General features: G+C 35.7%; 1 protein-coding gene and 1 pseudogene across 1 annotated transcript in view; one reads left to right on the top strand and one right to left on the bottom strand.

Moving 5' to 3' along the window:
• Gphn (gephyrin) overlaps nt 1-18,224 on the top strand; it is an 837,950-nt gene that overhangs the window by 428,671 nt on the left and 391,055 nt on the right. The window lies entirely within an intron of this gene.
• Nucleotides 8,265-9,086, bottom strand: LOC105743663 (annotated as a pseudogene).

The following is an 18,224-nucleotide window of genomic DNA, read 5'->3' as shown; positions in this document are numbered from 1 at the left end:
TTGAAAGAATTAACAACTGGGACCTGCTCTTACTGAGAAGTTTTTTCACGTCAGAAGAAATTACCAACAAAGTGAAAAGGCAACTCACAAATTTGGAAAAATTCATGACAAATAAGTACTCAGACAAAGGTCTGCTCTCTAGAATTTATAAAGAACTAAAAAAACACTAGGGCCCCCAAAACTTAAAGACCCAGTCCAGAAATGGGCATCCGAGATAAACACACACTTCTCAGAGGATGATATTAAAGAAGCGAACAAACATATGAAAAAATGATCCATATTACTACCCACCCGTGAAATGTAAATTACAACATTGAGATATCATCTCACCCCAGAAAGGATGGCTATCATAAAGAAATCAACCAACAACAAATATTGGAGAGTCTGTGGGGAAAGGAACTCTTCTTCAGTGCTGGTGGGAATGTAGACTGGTGCAACCATTATGGAAATCTATGTGGAGACTCCTTAGAAAAGTTGGACCGGAAATCCCATTTAAACCAGCTATTCCTCTACTGGGAATTTTCCCAGAGGATCTGAAAACATCAGATCATTGTGATATATGTGTGCCTATGTTTATAGCAGCACAATTTGTGATAGCCAAATCTTGGAAACAACCAAGATGCCCACCACCTGAAGAATGGATGAAAAGGATGTGATAATTTTATACAATGGAGTATTACTCAGCTATAAAGAATGATAAATGCAAAGCCTTTATATTGAAGTGGATGCCACTTGAACATATACTCATATATATGAGCAGACCTTTGTCTGAGTACTTATTTGTCTGGTTTATAAGTGAAATAAACCAGACACACATGTGTAAATATCGTATAGTTTCCCTAGTATAAGAACTCAAAAAAAGAAATACAAATAGAAAGGTATAATACAGGTAAACGGAAAGCAAGAACTTGATGACTAGACAATGAAAAGAGAGCAAGGAGAAGAGGTAGGAAACATGACAATGTCAAGCCATACAGTTATATGTAGAAGATGGGTAAGGCAATGATCCTGAGAATCTCCAGAAGATTTTAGAATCAAGCAGTTAACTGGAATGATTATCACCCTGATTAACTATATATACAGACATCTGTGAACTAAGCAACTGCACTGAAGATGGCAATTTGTAATAGTAGTTTCATGCTTGGAGTACTTGTCATTTTGGTCTTCTGAATACGGGGTGCTTGTCATCACATGATAGTTCCTGCTGCACTGTCTCTCGGATAGATGACTGTTCAAAAAGAAGGGGGTGGTGAATGAAAGTATGAGACAGGAAAAGGAATGATGTGGGACTGTCCTGCTACAATGTTGTACATGGTTAGATTTCTGGACTTATGTGTAAACATAAGAATTATATAATAATTTATGCCTATTTTTAAAATATATTCTAATTTTTTAAATATTTTTTCATCATCTGTAGGGACTTAAAGTTCAGCATATTAATACTTGATGAAAACTACCTCTTCCTTGTTATGCCTAAGATGTTTGATATTCAGACAGATAGTGAGGTTAAGCTTAACAACCTAAGTTGTATGGTAATAACAATAAGCTTCTCTTCTGGAGGGTTAACAACCTAAGTTTGCACCAAAGTTAGAGAGAAAGGAGGACTGCAAGGAAAGCCAACATTTTGGTCCTAGCCTTCCAAGGTCAATTAAAACTCAGGACATATGAGAACTTGTACTGTAACGTCATGTAACTCAGTAGTGTCCCAAATTTTCAAGGAGATTATGGGCCCAAAGAGGAAAGTGATCGATGATGTAGAGTGTGCCTAAGGAGAGTCACATGGAGAGAAAACATTCTCTCAGGCTTTCACAGAGAGCACATTGGCCAAGCAATGTCCGTGACTCATCCACGTGGCTGACACTGACAAAGGTTCTACAATCTGAGGTACAGGATCTCAGGATAAATCCTGAGGGGATTTCACTGACCTTATCAGACCCTAAAGCTACAACTCTTGTTACATAAGTCTTGCTTTATCTTTGTTTTAACAATCCAGCAGAAAAGTATACAAAAAGTATAAGAAGTAAAGTCATGGTGTTATGTTGAGCTGTAGGGTACTCAGGTCAACAGTTTCTGATTCTGCCAGTGAAGCGGAAGACCCAATACTATTATGAACTGCTGGACTCTTTTAGAATATTTTGCTGAGTTAACACACCTATAATATTCAAATAACGTAACTAAATAAAAAAGGGGTTACAGATGAATGTCCATTTTGTATCTGTGTATTCAAAATGATTAGGATAGATATATGGTTACCTTGTCTGAATGAATAGAGGCCTTTGTTCTAATAGTGTTTGTAAATAGGATATCCTGTCTGCATCTTGTACAGCAAATAACCACTAAGAAGAATGTATGCAATGTGTTAATTATTGAAAATGTCATACCAATTTGATTTCAAACTGTCTCATTTCTATATGTCTCTCAAAAAATTATGGAAAAAAAGATAAAAAAGAAAGAGGAGTAAAGTACAGCAGACACAGATAAAAGCTGAGAGAAACTGTTGCTACTGCATATGCTGTACAAAATGCTTTATAGGAAATTCTTTAGGTTGAAATTAAATTAAAAAATGCTAGATAGTAACTCACGCCTTAAGAAAAAGTGAGGATTTCAAGGGTATAGGAAATTAGAAAAGCTAATATTATTGACCTTTTGATTTATAGTTCTGCTTTTATAAATTTAAATTTTGCTATTTAAAGGACACACTTAGCACTTCTAGGTTCCAGTTCCATACATAAGGAAAGCAGAAGTCATCACTCAATCTTCACAATAAGTAAAAAGCTAAACAGACTTGTATTTCAATGAGGTGGACACAGTCATGGCTTACTGGAGTAGAGACTCAAACAGAATTTACCACGAGAACTAGTATCAGGGTAGGATAACTAGAACTATAATTGATATATTAAAGGTTCAGTGTAGACAATTCTGCAGGTTAATTCCAGAGAGGAGACCCAGTCATAAGGAGTTGCTAAATTTGTGAGTTTTACCACCAGGCTCTCATAGTAAGTTTTGAAGAAAAAATTATCACATAATTCACAAGGGAAGGAGAGCAGGAAAAATTTAGGCATATTGAAGAATACTGTTTTCTTCTTAATGAATCCTACTTCTATGAAAGCTGAGTAGCAAGAGCCTAATCTGGGTAGAAATCCAAGCCTCACTTGCATAAAAAAAGGGGAATATTGGGCCAGTGAGAGAGCTCAGTAGAATAAGCATGTGGCTGGCAAGCACAAGGTCCTGAGTTCAATCCCTGGTACCTCAAGAAAAAAAACAGAACAAGGGGACTGTTTATTCATCTACAATCTATTTCCTTCTCTCACCCATAAAGGAGGAAGGGGGAAAAAGATAAACTAGGAAACATGAAGTTTATAATAGTCTTAAAAGACTGAGACCTACAGACCTACACCTAAGATGAAAATGCTTCTGTCCCCCCCATAACTCACCATGACATTACTAAATAACTATGTACAACAGTTACCTACTGCAGTATGTCTAGCTATGAAGAAAAAGTTATGAGGTATACCATAAAAAAACACAATTTGAAGACACAAAACAAGCATACACATATACATACATAAAGAATGTTGAACTGTTAGATTGAAATCTTAAAATACCTCTGATTAATATGCTAAGGGTTCTAATGGATAAAATGCACAGCATGGAAGAACAAAGGCAATGTATACAAAGAGCTGTGTTACTTTAAAAGTACCAGAAATAAAACCTAAAGGTAAAAAGCATTGTGACAGAAATAAAGAATGCCTTTGATGAGTTTATTAGTAGTTGGACACACCTGAGAAGAGAATCTTGGAACTTGAATATTTTTCAGTGTAAACCTCCAAAGCTGAAAAGCAAGGAAAACAAAGATGGGGAGAATGCAGAATATTCATTGCATATTTGGTATAATGCATATTTAATGATAATACCCAAGTGAGAAGAGAGAAAAAGAGGAAGTATTTGAACAAAATGACAGAATTTCCCTCCTATTAATATCAGACACTGTCTTATAATTTCTTTTCTGTGCTGTTATAACAGAATAACATAGGGTAATATATAAAGAGAATAAATGTAGGAAGTGACTGGGATCAAAGATTCACATCTGTTGAGAATTTTCTTGCCACATTATAGGATGATGAGAGGCATCACATGACGGGAATAGGGAGGTCTGGACAGAAGGAGAAAAAGGAAGAAAAACAATGACAGAGAATGCGCAAGCAGGAACAAAGGAGACAAAACAGGCCAAACTCCTCCTTTTATCAGGAATCTGCTCCCTTAATAACTAACTCATTTCTTCAACTGGACCTAATCTATCCACAGGGATAGTGCCCTGATCACCTCTTTAAAGTCCTGGCTCTTAATGCTATTACAATATGAGTTACATTTCAGCATTAATTTTGGAGGGGGCATTCAAACCTTAGCAGACCTCAAGAAAGATAAATGCCAAAAATATACCTAGACATATTGTTTTCAAGCTAGAGAAACTCAAAGATTAAAAAATCCTGAAAAAAAGGCTGGCCAAATAGCTCAGCAGATTAAAGTGCTTGCTTAGGCAAACACAGGGGTCAGGAGTTTGATCCCCTGGCCTGCTGTGCTGGCCCCACCCCTGGGGCACGCTGAGACAGCATTTGAGACTGGGCTTGATGGAATGTGCCTGTAATCCCAGCTCTTGGGAGGCTATAAACAGGAGAATCATTATGAGTCCAATCTAGTAGTGAGACCCTGAATACCCTGTAGACCCTTTTTTTCCCTGCATTTTTAGACCATAGAAAATATAGGGGAAAATAAAAGAACCCTGAAGAAAACTTGTGGGTGGTCAGCTTACTAGGAAGGAACAAAAATAATCACAAATAAATAAGAAAGAATCATATCCAACTTCTCAGACATTTATAAAACTAGTATCGTTGGGGTCATATAACACATAAAATGTTACAAACATGTACTAATAAATAAAAAGATAAAAATTTGTGACATTGGAAGAGGGTCACATAAAAGCAATAAGTATTTTTTATGTTATTGAAGTTGACAGAGGAAATAATAAAGATTAGAGCTGAAATAAATGAAATAGAAAATAGAAAAATAGAGAAAATCACCAAATCCAAAAATTGCTTCTTAGGGCTGGCCAAATAGCTCAGCGGATTAAAGCACCTGCTTAGGCAGACACAGAAGCCAGGAGTTTGATCCCTGGGCCTCCCATGCCAACCCTACCCCCAGGGCATGCAATTGAGACTGGGCGTGGGGCACACGCCTATTATCGCAGCACTTAAGAGGCTGTAAACAGGAAGATCTCTATGAGTCCAGTCTAGGTAGTAAAGTCATGTAGACCCTGTAGGCTCTATGCTAAAATACATTTCAAAAAAAGATTCTTTAAAATATAAGTAAAACTTATCAAAAAACTTTGTCAACATTAGCTAAGAATAAATGAGATGACTGAAAAGTATTAAAATCAGAAATGAATATGGAGTTATTCTGCTACTATGGAAGTAAAGACTAGAAGACAAATTGGATAATATAAGATGAAATGAGCAACGCCTAAAAACACAAAACAGAAAAAATTGAATCCCAAAGTGACAGGAAAATTCAATAGATTTCTACCTTGTGGGAAGATTGAATAATCAAAAAGCACACTATATTTAAAATGTCCAGACAATTGGCTTCAATGGTAAATTGTATCAGACATGAAACAGAACTGACATTAATCTTTCCCAAACACTTCCAAATTGAAGGCAACACTTTGTTCTATGAGGCCACCACTAATGTGTTTCCAAAGGCAAAAAAAATAATATCCTTTATGGTATTGAGAGAAAAATCATTAATAATAACAAACTTCATTCCACAGCATATTAAAAAGGATTATATACCACAACCAAGTGGAATATATCCCTGAAATGCAAGAATGATATCATGTTAACATATTAAAAAAAAAAAAAAAACTGCAATAATGCCTCTGTTCACTAATGCTTCTGCCTGGGAACAATTTGGTTCACAAACAGAAGCCTTCACAAAATTTTGTTTCCATTCACAAACTGCATATAAGGTGACAACATGACCCTGGCCATCTTCTCCAGAGTTGTGAAAGAAATCTATAAAGCAAAGTACCACTGTACAGTACCATAGAAGAATGAAAGGAGACAATCCAGTATGACTATTACACTTGATGTAGGAAAATCACTTGAAATAATTCAGCATTCTTTCACCATTTTTTCCATAGGTGTTTAATTACTTTAAGTTCACTAAGTTAATATTTTTGTTACTCAACATCAAAAAATGGCCAGAGGACTTGAATAGCTGTTTCTCCAAAATGACCAGAGAACATGAGTACACATTTGTCCAAAGCTATACAAATGACAGATAAGCCCAAGAAAGGACCCTCACAGCAGTACTATTCAGTAAGGTGAGGTAAATACTTTATACCCATTAGTATGCTATCATAACATAAAAAGAAAAGAACAAAACAAGTTGATTGAGAATTCTTGTACATTCCCTTATAGGAATGTAAAATGGTAAAACTGCTGTGAAAAATAATACCATTTCCTAAAAATGTAAACAATAAAATTAGCTATGTCCCAGCAATTATGTTTATCCAAAAACAAATCAACAACAGTACTCTAATAGATGTTTTTATATCAGCATTCATAACAGCCTCCAATCAGAAAGTAGAAGAACCCAAATTGTCCATTGATCACTGAATGGATTAAAAAGATGTCTCATACAAATTTTTTAAACAATTAGCATATTTTACCATTCATTAACAAAATGTGTCCTTTTTTCTTTCTTTTCTGTAGTTTGCTGGTTTTAGCATGTAATTTCTATACTTGTGTTCCTAGAGTTACCCATATGTATTTTGTTTTGAGTTATTGTAAATGATATTTTAAATTTTAGTGCATATAACATGTTTATAGCTTTTATATAGCTTATTGCATTTTGATGTTAAATACTGCAACTTTAACTGCTGGTACTGTTAATTATAGGAGGGTTTATTCTTTCACTGGCTTTTTGTTGTTTCCTTTTCATTTGAAAGTTTGTTTATTTGGTGTTTGTGGGCAATTATGTCATATGCAAATAGTTTTGTTTCTTCCTTTTTTAATTTTTTAAATTTATTTATTTATTTATTTGGTAGAGTCTCACTATGCAGCTCAGACTCATAGAGATCCTCCTGTCTCAGTTTTCCCAGTTCTGGGATTATAGGCATGCGCCACCACGCCCAACTTCAGTGTCTGGCACAGCATACCCAGGGTTCCAAGGAAAACACTGACCCATAAGCACTAATATTCACAACTTAATTCTTTCACAATTCTGGGGAAGATACACCATGACTAAGTGGGATTTATTTTTTAAATGAAGGATAGGCTCAATATTTAAAAATCAGTGAAAGTAATTTACCCTTTTAATAGACTAAGAACAAAAATGCAGTTATATCAATTAATAAGGAAGAAACACTGGACAGAATTAAACACTCATTAATGATAAACATTCTCAGAAAAACTAGGAATAAAAGGCGTACTCCCTCAACTTAAAAAGAGCTTGTGTTCTATATCTACATTCTTGAAGAATCTATATTATTTATTTGAGACTTTGCTAATATGTGCTTTTGATATTGTTTTGATTCATCTCATAAATTTGCTATATTATTTTTGCTTTTCATTTTTTTCTTTCTCTTGAGCCTTCCTCTTTGATCCTTGGATTGTTTAGATGTTTGTTGTTCAACTTTCAAGTACATGAGAATTTTCCTGTTTTCTTTCTGCTTTTGACTTTTTGATTCCACTGTGGTCAGAGAGTACTATTGATTTCTTTTAAAAATATTTTATTAGTATATATTTGCAATACCTAATAATTACATTCATCTTGGGGAAATGGTACATATGTATGTCACATCTTGATCATTTTTATTAATTTTTTAATCCTTCTACGATGATACTATAAATATGTGCTTTTGGAATAAACAAATATGGCATCCAAGACTGTCAGCTTGTTCTAAAGTAAGAGGGAAAAGGGAACCAAGAATCATTTAGAAGTAGAGATAAATAACAAAGACATCTGCATGCCATGCTGAACCCCTTTCTCCCAAGAGAGAACAGAAGCTTAACAGGAGTATCACATCTCTCATCAGCCTATTTGATGAAAATAAGTTCGAGTTTGGTAATTGTGCTTGTTCTACAAACTTAGCTGCTCCTTGTTCTCGGTCCTCAGCAGCAGCATGGCAAGTCTTCTGATCTGAGCATCAACTAAAACAGTCTTGATTGTATGTCTGTAACTCTCTGATCAACAACAAAATGTTACTATTTGCTAGGAGTGATGTCCAAGTAATCGTTCAGCACTCCAGGCATGTGTTCGTTATTAGTCTTAAACCATCACTTTTTCTGTGAAGCAGGCTTTTTCCTTCTCTGTATAGGAGCCACTTTCTTTGGTCCAGATTCCTGCATGGAAGAAATACCACAATAACACTCCTCCACAGTTTCTGTAATTCTTCATCCACAGAAAACTGACAGCTCTTATTATTGAAGAAAAGTATTTTCTTCTTATCAGGACGATTTACAAACAGTATCTGGTCCCCCAGTGCCTTGACAGCTTTCTAGGAATTGAGCAGTCCTTCTTCTATGTCTTCTAAAAGAATTCCTCCTAATTCTTGCTGGTCATACTTATCTAACAGCCTAAGTAGGGTCCTCTTATCTTTCAAGTCATATTTGGGTTTGAATGCGTACTTCCCATCTGCCACTTCAATTTTGGGATTGTTGACTAATGTCTCTATCATTAGCCAATGTTTCTGCTTGAGTCCAGTATCTAAATGCTGTCATCCAAGATTTCTTCTAAAGTTAGAGGATGTGTATCTCCTCACTGATGTCTGGTTTTCATGTAATTCACAATCTTGGCAAGAACTCCAAACTTATATCCAGAGCTTCCTGATAGAGCTCGGAAGTTAAGTGATCCATTGCTGTGATCAGAATTTTGTTTAAACCCTGATGATCCCTCCATGTTGTACCTTTATTTTCTTCTTTGGTGATATCGAGGATGACTCAGAATGTGCCGAGCTCGTTTGTGCCACAGGAGTGGAAAGGGCTCGTTTTCGAACAGTTCTGTTCCCTCAGTAGCCTTGGATCCATGATGCTAAGCGATGTGGGCAACCTCCAGCGACACCCCCACCCCCCCGCACCGCCACTGCCTCCACCTCCCCACAGCACCTCCTCCTGGACCAGCTGCCCACACCCACAAGACCATCTCTTCCAGCTCCTCATCAGCGCCATCCACTGACAGCCCAGCGGCAACCTGCCAGGTCCAGGTCTAGCCACAGGCGCCCACAACCTAGGGAGGAAGTCTGCCCGGGCTCTGCCCGCCACTGCCTGATCAGGCAGCTAGACCAGAACAGACTTTTTAATGATTCTAGTTTTATACTATTTTGAGGAAAATAAAACTGTGAGGATGCTCAAATAAACATTGTCACCTGAACTTTTGTAAAAGATAGAATAAGTGAATACATGACACGCAGACTTTTAAAGCAGTAATATTTTTCAGTATGACACCATAGAAATGTAGAAATATGACATTAGATATCTGTCAAAATGCAGAACTTTCGAACAGAAAACATACTAAATATATCCAAATAGAACCCAGAAGGAATGCAGATTCTAACAAAATCTAAATGTATTACAAGATAAACTCAAGGGAGGGAGTAAAATAGTTGATTGTTGACTTTAGTAACTTATGAGTGGAATTATGAGACCAAAAGCCAAAGTAAATATATATAAGTACATTAATTGATAAATATAGTAGCACACATTTGTGAGTATAAGGCAAAGTGATATAAGAGACAATGGACAGAACTCCCAGTGCCCAAAAAATTTAAAAAAAAAAAAAAACCGAGCAACACAATAAAGTATTTATTATAGAGCAAAGTATAATAAAATTCATATTCATGAGTCCATGCTGATATAAGTTTTTGAAAGTGAATTTGTAGAGGAAAAGACAAATCTCCAATGAAGGTTTCCTAACTTAAGGGGATTTTCCACCCTCAAAGAAGGGGGCACATTCCCTGCTCCTTAGTGCACACACTCACTTCATTTCAGAGTCCAGTATTGCACGGTGCAGAATGGAAAAAGAGTGTTGTTTCTGTGGAGAGACTTGACAAATACTTCAGCTAAGTACCCAAGATTAGTGCAAGCATTCATAAATCGCTTAGTGTAGATGTTGATATGATAGAATGGAAATGGCACTTTACTTCTGTGGTCTTCCTTCAAAAATTCTGTAAGACTAGTCTTAACATTAAACGATATTAAAAATACCTTTACAGACACCTGACCAGACTCTTCAAATCTGTCAAGGTCATCAAAAGCAAAGAAAATCTAAGAAACTTTCAGTACTGAGAGATGAAGTAAGAAGATGTGAGAGCTAAATGAAATTTAATAATGATTGGTTTCTAGAAACAGAAAAGAGGATTAAATAAAAACTAAGGAAATATTCATAAATTATTGTATTTGGTTGCTAATAATATATCAGTATTGGTTCATTAATTTTAACAAATATAATATAGTAATATGAGATGTTAAATATAGAGGGGTGCATGGGACCTGTCCATACTCTCCATTTTTCTGTAAATCTAAAACTGCTAAAAAATAAAGTTCATTTTTTTTAAATACACTAACTTCAGTTAATTGTAGAGATATATTTTATGACCTTTCATGGAACAAACTATTTCAGTCTGCCTTAAACTATTCCTAAGAATGATGGAGAAGTAAATATTTCCTAATTCACATTGCGAATGTAAGATATTATTACCAGAACCATAGAAAGTGTAATAAAGAGGCCAGGGAGATGACTCTGTAAAATAAGTGCTTCCCTAGCAAGTGCAAGGGTCTGAGTTCAATACCTCGTTCCACAAAAAAAAAGTGTAATAAAGAGGGAGAGTATAGACTAACATCTGTTGTAAATTTAGATATAAAAAGATTTTTAAAAAACACTGACACGGGCTGGTGAGATGGCTCAGTGGTCTAAAGCACCTACTTAGAACAAGCTTGGCAAAGCACAGGGACCGCGGTTCAATCCCCCAGCACCACATGCCAGCCAGCCCCGCCCCGTGGTGGGCTGAGCTGGCCACACACACACACACACACACACACACAAATAAATAAATAAATAAATTTTAAAAAAATAAAAATAAAAATAAAAAACACTGACACACCAAAAAAGATACATGAAAATGAAGACAGATTTACTTATTCTTTCATTTGTATAACCTAGTTTAGAAAAGTTGAAATCCCAGTTGTACACTTAATTGTTATCTTGGTCAAAGTAACACCAAAATTCTGTTCCCTTATCAAGGAGGGAATTCCACTCACAGGTGGAGAGAATGTGATAGGAAACTGTCAGAAAACATCTTGACCAAGTAGGTTTCATCGTAGGGCTGCAAGGTTGGTTCAACGTGTGCAAACTAGTAAATGTAATACATCATATAAATAGAAGCAAAGACAAAAGTCACATGATTATCTAAGGAGCCACAGAAAAGCCTTTGACAAAATCCAACATCCTTTCATGATAAAAACACTGAAAAAATAGGCATAGAAAGATTTTATCTCAATCTGATCAAAGCTATTCATGACAAATCTCTACCAACATCACATTAAATGTGGAAAAACTTTTCTCTCTAAAATCAAACAAGACAAGACTGTCACCATTCTTGTTCAACATAGTATTTGAAACATTGCCAAAAGTACCTGGGAAAAATGTTAATTAATTAATCAATTAATGGGATATGTATAGCAAACAAAGGAGTTAAATTATTATTATTTGAAGATAACATGATTCTCTACCTAGATGACCCAAAAAAATTCACCAAAAAACTCTTATAGTTAATAACCAAATTCAATAATTTAGCAGGATACAAAATCAGCACACACACACACACACACACACACACACACACAAAGTAACATTCCTGTACGCTAATAATGAACCTACTGAGAAAAAAATTAGGGGAACAAACCATTCATAATAGCAATGAGAAAAATTAAGTGCTTATTGTTTAACTTAAGGAAGAAAAAGATCTCTGAAAAAAGAAGTAGAATAGGACATCAGAAAATGGAAAGATATTCCATGTTCTTAAATAGGCAAAATCTTTACACACCTATAATATTCAACAACGGAACTTAAAAAAAATTGGGGTATAACTATGAATGTCCATCTTGTATCTGTGTATTCAAAGTGGTTGGGATAGATATATAGTTGCATTCTCTTAATGAATAGAATGATTTTTTCTAATGATGTTTGGAAGTAGGATCACAAGTCTGCATCTTGTACAGCAATTAACCACTGAGAAGAATGTATGCAGTGTATTATTTGTTGAAACTGTACTTTCGATTTGATTTGAAACTGTCTCATTGCTATATTATTCAATAAAACTTTGAAAAGAAAAAAACATAGGCAAAATCAATATACTCAAAATCACCATGCTTCTAAAATCATTATACAGATATAATGTAGTCTCAATTAAAATTCCAACAGAATTCTTCACAGAACTAGAGAAAGTGATCCTAAAATTCGTAAGGAACCAGAAGAGTCCCAGAATAGCAAAAGCAATCTGGGTAAAAAGGATCAAAGCAAGAGGCATCACAATACAAGATTTGAATCACAAAGCTTTTGTGATTAAAAACAGTGTGTTACTGGCAATAAAACAGACATGATGATCAGTGGACTACCATAGAGAATGAGAGACAACCCAAGCACATGAAACTATTTGATCTTTGGCAAAGGGGCCAAAAACATACACTGAATGAAAGGTAGCTTTGTAAATGGCTTTAAGAAAACTAGCTATCCATATGGAGAAGATTGAATCCAGGCCTATATCTCTCACCACGTACAAAAATGTCAGTGCAGTACTTGTCAAATAACAGAAAAATAGTTAATTGTTAGATATTAAGTCATGATATGCCATTTTCCCCTAACTGCTATAAAAATCAGTGGTAAAAGAAAAGTCTTCCCCACCATTCATTCTCTGCCCCCACTAAAAGAAAGTGAGAAAATAGTAGAAAAGGAAACAGCACATGTGTTTTAAAGAAGGAGGAAGTTGTAAAAGGTGCCGAAACAAATACATTAGAGAATATGACCTAAATTATTCAACTTTTGTAATGTTTTCTGTTGTTTGGTTGGTTGGTTGGTTTGGTTTGGTTTTTTAGGATTTTAGAAGTCAAGATAAATAGCAAAGACATCAGGGTGTTCAGGGTCTCACCACTCGATTGGACTCATAGTGATCCGCCTTTTTACAGCCTCCCAAGAGCTGGGAGTACAAGGGTGCGTCACCAAGCCCAGTCTCAATTGCCCTGGGGGTGGGGCCTGCATAGCAGGCCCAGGGATCATCCCCTGGCCCCTGTGCCTGTTTGCAGGCACTTTAATCTGCTGAGCTATTTGGCCAGCCCATTTTCTCTATTATTTCTCTTCACTTTTTCAGTTCATCTTTGACTATTATTCCTGAAATATTACTTGATAATGGGGAGCAGAATCTATCAGTGGTCCTCAATGCCTTAAGAATATATTCTAATTCCTTACAGTGAATTATAACTTCCACTTTCTAATCCCATTGTACTTTCTTTAATTAAAAAAATTGTATTTACTTAGAAGCATTCAGAATGTCAACAAAACAGTTGCAACTTTTTTTTTTTTTTTTTTGCAATTACACAGTGGTATTCAGTTAACAGAAAAACAATTATTTCATATAAGCTGCATCAGAAACAACTGAAGATGAAAAACTGTCATAGACATATATAACTGACCTGTGCTGTGCACCAAGAAGAACCTGCTTTAAATTCTCATGCCAACTTACAACCCCCATACTGTACCAGGCAAGGTTAGTGGCTATTGAAAATACCACCAGGACAGAGCTATCTAAAGACACATTCAGTAGTGTGTTAACTATTCAAAAACAAAAACAAAAACAAAAAACTATACAGTTTAAAAACAAATATTACACAGCCTTACATTTCAATTTTTTCTTCTTCAAAAGGAATGAGCTGTGTACAGGGGGGTTAAATGCTTTATAGACAAGAAAAAAAAAAAACCTGAGCTAGAACCAAATTATTCATCATCATCCTCCTCATCCTCTTCATCTTTTTCCTCCTCTTCATCCTCATCTTCCTCATCCTCCTCCTCTTCCTTATTTTTCTTGCTTTCTTCAGCCTTGATGACTCCCTTTTTTGCTGCATCAGGTGTTCCTTTAGCCCGGTAGGCAGCGATGTCCTTTTCATACATTTCCTTTAGCTTAGCAGCCTTCTTCATGTATGGCTGCTTGTCATCTGCTGCAGTATTATTTCACGTTTCTCCAAGTTTCTTTGCAACATCACCAATGGAGAGGCCAGAATGTTCTCCTTTGATTTTTGGGTGATACTCAGAACAGAACAATAAAAAGGCCAAAGGAGGCCTCTTGGGTGCATTGGGATCCTCGAACTTCTTATTGGTTTCTCCTTTAGGAGGAATATAAGTTTTCATTTCTTTTTCATAATGAGCCTTGTCTACTTTTGCTATGTCTTCAAATTTTCCTTTTTCTTTAGCAGACATGGTCTTCCACCTCTCTGAGCACTTCGTAGAAAACTCTAAGAAGGTAATGGAAGCATTTGGGTGCTTCTTCTTGTGCTCTTCTCAGCAAGTTTGCACAAAGAATGCTTATGGTGACTTCTTGCCTCTTGGCTTCTTAGGATCTCCTGTGCCCATGTTTACTTGTTTTCCTCAGCAAGGTACAGAGTCGCCCAGTGCCTGTCCAGCTCTCCCTTGCCCCAGCACTATCTCTGTGGAGCCCAATGTACTGCAGTGACTGTGAGAGTGGGAGCCAGATGCAGCCTCCCATTGTACTTTTTGAGGGAACATGGATCAACTATTTATTCTCTGTAATATACTATGCACTCAATGTATTATATTTTCACAACGTTACTCCTTTAAAGAACTAAAGATTAGAAGTATAGTAATTCATGTTTGTAATCGAAGCACAGTCTATCATGGTAGTTCTCAAACTTTACCATGGATTAGAATCAACCAGGGAGCCTATTGGTATATAGATTGCTGGATCCCACCCCATAGATTTTTATTCAATAGATCAGCAGCAGAGAAGAAGGAAATGGGAGCAGTGTGGAGAAGTTTTGTATTTCTAATCCGCTAAGTGATGTGTAAGGTGCTGGTTCAGAGTCCCCACATAGAAAAATACTGATCTGTCACACTGTAACATTTTTCCTCTGCTGTTTCTTATTTTATAATACAGTGTGCTCTTCTAAAATGCAAGAGTTCCTGTACTCACAACGCATGTGATGCTTTTTATCCTCTGTGCTTTCATTTCCACTCACCACACCACCCACATACCCCTAAGTTGTTTTCTTTTTGTTGCTCTTCTCCCATCCTTTGTTACCTTCATTATTTCTTTTCCCATCCTTTATTATTTTCTTTTATAAGGCTACTCACACATTTCTTTCCATGAAGCCCTTATCTTATGCCTCACCTAGAAATCTACTACTTTTAATTTGAACTCATAATACTTTATGCTAATTACTATCATGACTATTTTATGTTGTAATTATTTAATGTTTGCAATAGCATTTATAAACTTCTTAAGGAGTTATGGTGTGAGTATCCTATAATACATAGTATGGCTCTTTAGTTGTTTAATAAATATTAAAATATGCTAATAATGTGGTATTCTAGATTTTTAATTGCTAAATATACTGCTTGTAAAAATACTTTGTAGATAAACGTAAAGTACTTACAGTGACTCTTTTGACATCCTAGAAATGAAAAAGCACTTCTCAAAATTAATTTTTAAACATTTCAAAGACCAGAGAATTTATTTAAAAAATGACTGATTTAATTTTTAGGAAAAATGTAAGGCCAAAGAGATTGAGGGGAATTCACAGACATAATCTCTCCTGGCCATATAACAAAGCTATTATTTTATCTCACATACATACATACAGAAACACAGAGATAGTCATCATGCTACTGTAACTATCTGTTATGTTAGCACTGCTGCTAATATCTCAACCTAGAGAAAATGAAGTATTGTTGGGATATGATAGGTCTGAGCTTGATAATCAAAGTTAGAATAAAAAGAATTAGGTACATTTTTATTTGTCACCAAAATTGTAGTGGAATTTAAAATACAATGTTGTAAAATAAAATCCAAATTCTTTTTTTTTTCTCTCTTTTTCTATTATCTAAAAAGAATACAGGGGCCGGGGAGATGGCTCAGTGGAACAAGCCTTGCCTGGCAAGTGCAAGGGCCTGAGTTCAATCCCCGGTTCTGCAAAAAAAATTAAAAAAAAAAAAAATAATAATAAAGAGAATACAAAATAGTAAGGTCAGAGCTTACGAGAGTCCTGCTGGCTGCCCAGAATCTGCCAAAGATCTTACATGGCAACAGGAAAGCTTTGTGCCTGTGTATTCTGGCCCTCAGATCGCTGTTCTCCTGCATCCTACAGGCCACTTAGAATCTACCTACCAACTTCAGACTTCATTCCTGACTCATATAATATTAAGTAGTGTATCAAAATTTTCATAAAAGAATTCTTCTAGCTATCAATCTAGCTCATTCTTCCTTTTTTAAATTAAGTGTTGGTACCATTTAGATATACATAATGATCACATTCATCATAAGGAATTTGTACCTCTATATATCTTGATCCTTTTTTTTCGTTTCTTTTCCTGTTCACCTCCTCTCCCTTCAACTCCTTTCCCCCTCCTTATTTTTAAAACTTTGTTTCCACTTGTTTCTTATTTTCTCAATTTGTTTCTTTTACCTTCTTTCCTTTCTCCTTTCCTAGTGCCCCTTTCATTTTGAACAATTTCTTCATCTTCACAATATCTATTACACATTTTCATTCTTATTTACATTTCAGTTTCTCACACCAGTGAGACAATGTAATGTTTACACGTGTGTGTCAGGTTTTTTTTCACTTAATATTATGGTCTCAAGCTGGATACATTTACCTAGAAATATATCCCTTTTTAATGGCTGAATAATTCATTGTATAAAAACCAGGTCTTCTGACCTGGTGAGACAGCAGACTAAGAGCCTGCTTATGTATACACAGGGACCAGGCTCTGATTCCTGACATCACAGGCTATGCTGGCCCCATCCCTGGACATGCTGACCTGGACACAGAATACAGGCATGGTGTCGCAAGCCTGTAATCCCAAGGCCTAGGAAGCTGAAAACAGGAGGATCACTGCGAGTTCAAGCTACACAGTGAGACCCTATGACCCTGTACTAAATATATAAAAAGCAAAAAAAAAAAAAAATCTTCTTTATCCATGCATTGGTTGATAGGTGTCTTTGTTGGTTCCAAGATTTAACTATTACAAGCTGTGCTGCTGTAAACATGAGTGTGCGTGTACCGCTATGGCATTCTTTTAGGAAGAAACCAACATGGGGAACCACTGGGTCAAAAGAACCTCTATTCCTAGGTTTTTGTTTTGGTTTTTTTGTTTGTTTGTTTGGTTGGTTGGTTGGTTTTTTTTTTTTTTTTTTTTGTTTTTTTTTTTTTGTACCAAGAATCAAACTCTCGGCCTCACACTTGCTAGGCAGGTGCTACACCGTTGAGCTACATCCCTTGGCAAATGTATTTTCTTTTCTTTTTTTAGCCATTCTTTTTGAAGTGAGATGGGATCCCTGGATTGTTATAATTTGCATCATTAAAAAGACCAATGGATGTTGAACATTTTCCATATATTTATTAGCCCTTCGTACTTCATCTAAGAAGAGTGTATTTAACCTTAGATGTCCATTTTTTCCCATAATTTTATTCATAAACAAATAGCAATGAGACAGTTTCAAATCAAATTGGTAGGACAGTTTCAATAATTCACACATTATATACATTCTTCCTAGTGGTTAATTGCTGTACAAGATGCAGACATGATACCCTATCCACAAACACCACTAGAACAAATCGCTCTATTCATTAAGAGAATGTAACTGTATATCTATCCTAACCACTTTGAATACACAGATACAAAATGCACATTCATCTGTATACCCTTTGTTTGTTAAGTTCAGTTATTTGAATATTATACGTGTGTAAACTTGGCAAAATATTCTAAAAGAGTCCAGTAGCCAATAATACTATTGGGTGTTCCACTTCACTTCCAATGTCAGAAATTGTTGACCTGAGTCCCCAGTAGCTCAACATAACAGCGTGGCTTTACTTCTTATATTTCGTTTTTATACTTTTCTGCTGGATGGTTAAGACCAAGGTAAAGCAGGACCTATGCAACAA

The sequence above is a fragment of the Octodon degus genome, unplaced genomic scaffold, assembly GCF_000260255.1.
Source record: "Octodon degus isolate 3935 unplaced genomic scaffold, OctDeg1.0 scaffold00007, whole genome shotgun sequence".
NCBI lineage: Eukaryota > Metazoa > Chordata > Mammalia > Rodentia > Octodontidae > Octodon > Octodon degus.
This window is presented reverse-complemented; position numbering and strand designations above follow the sequence as displayed.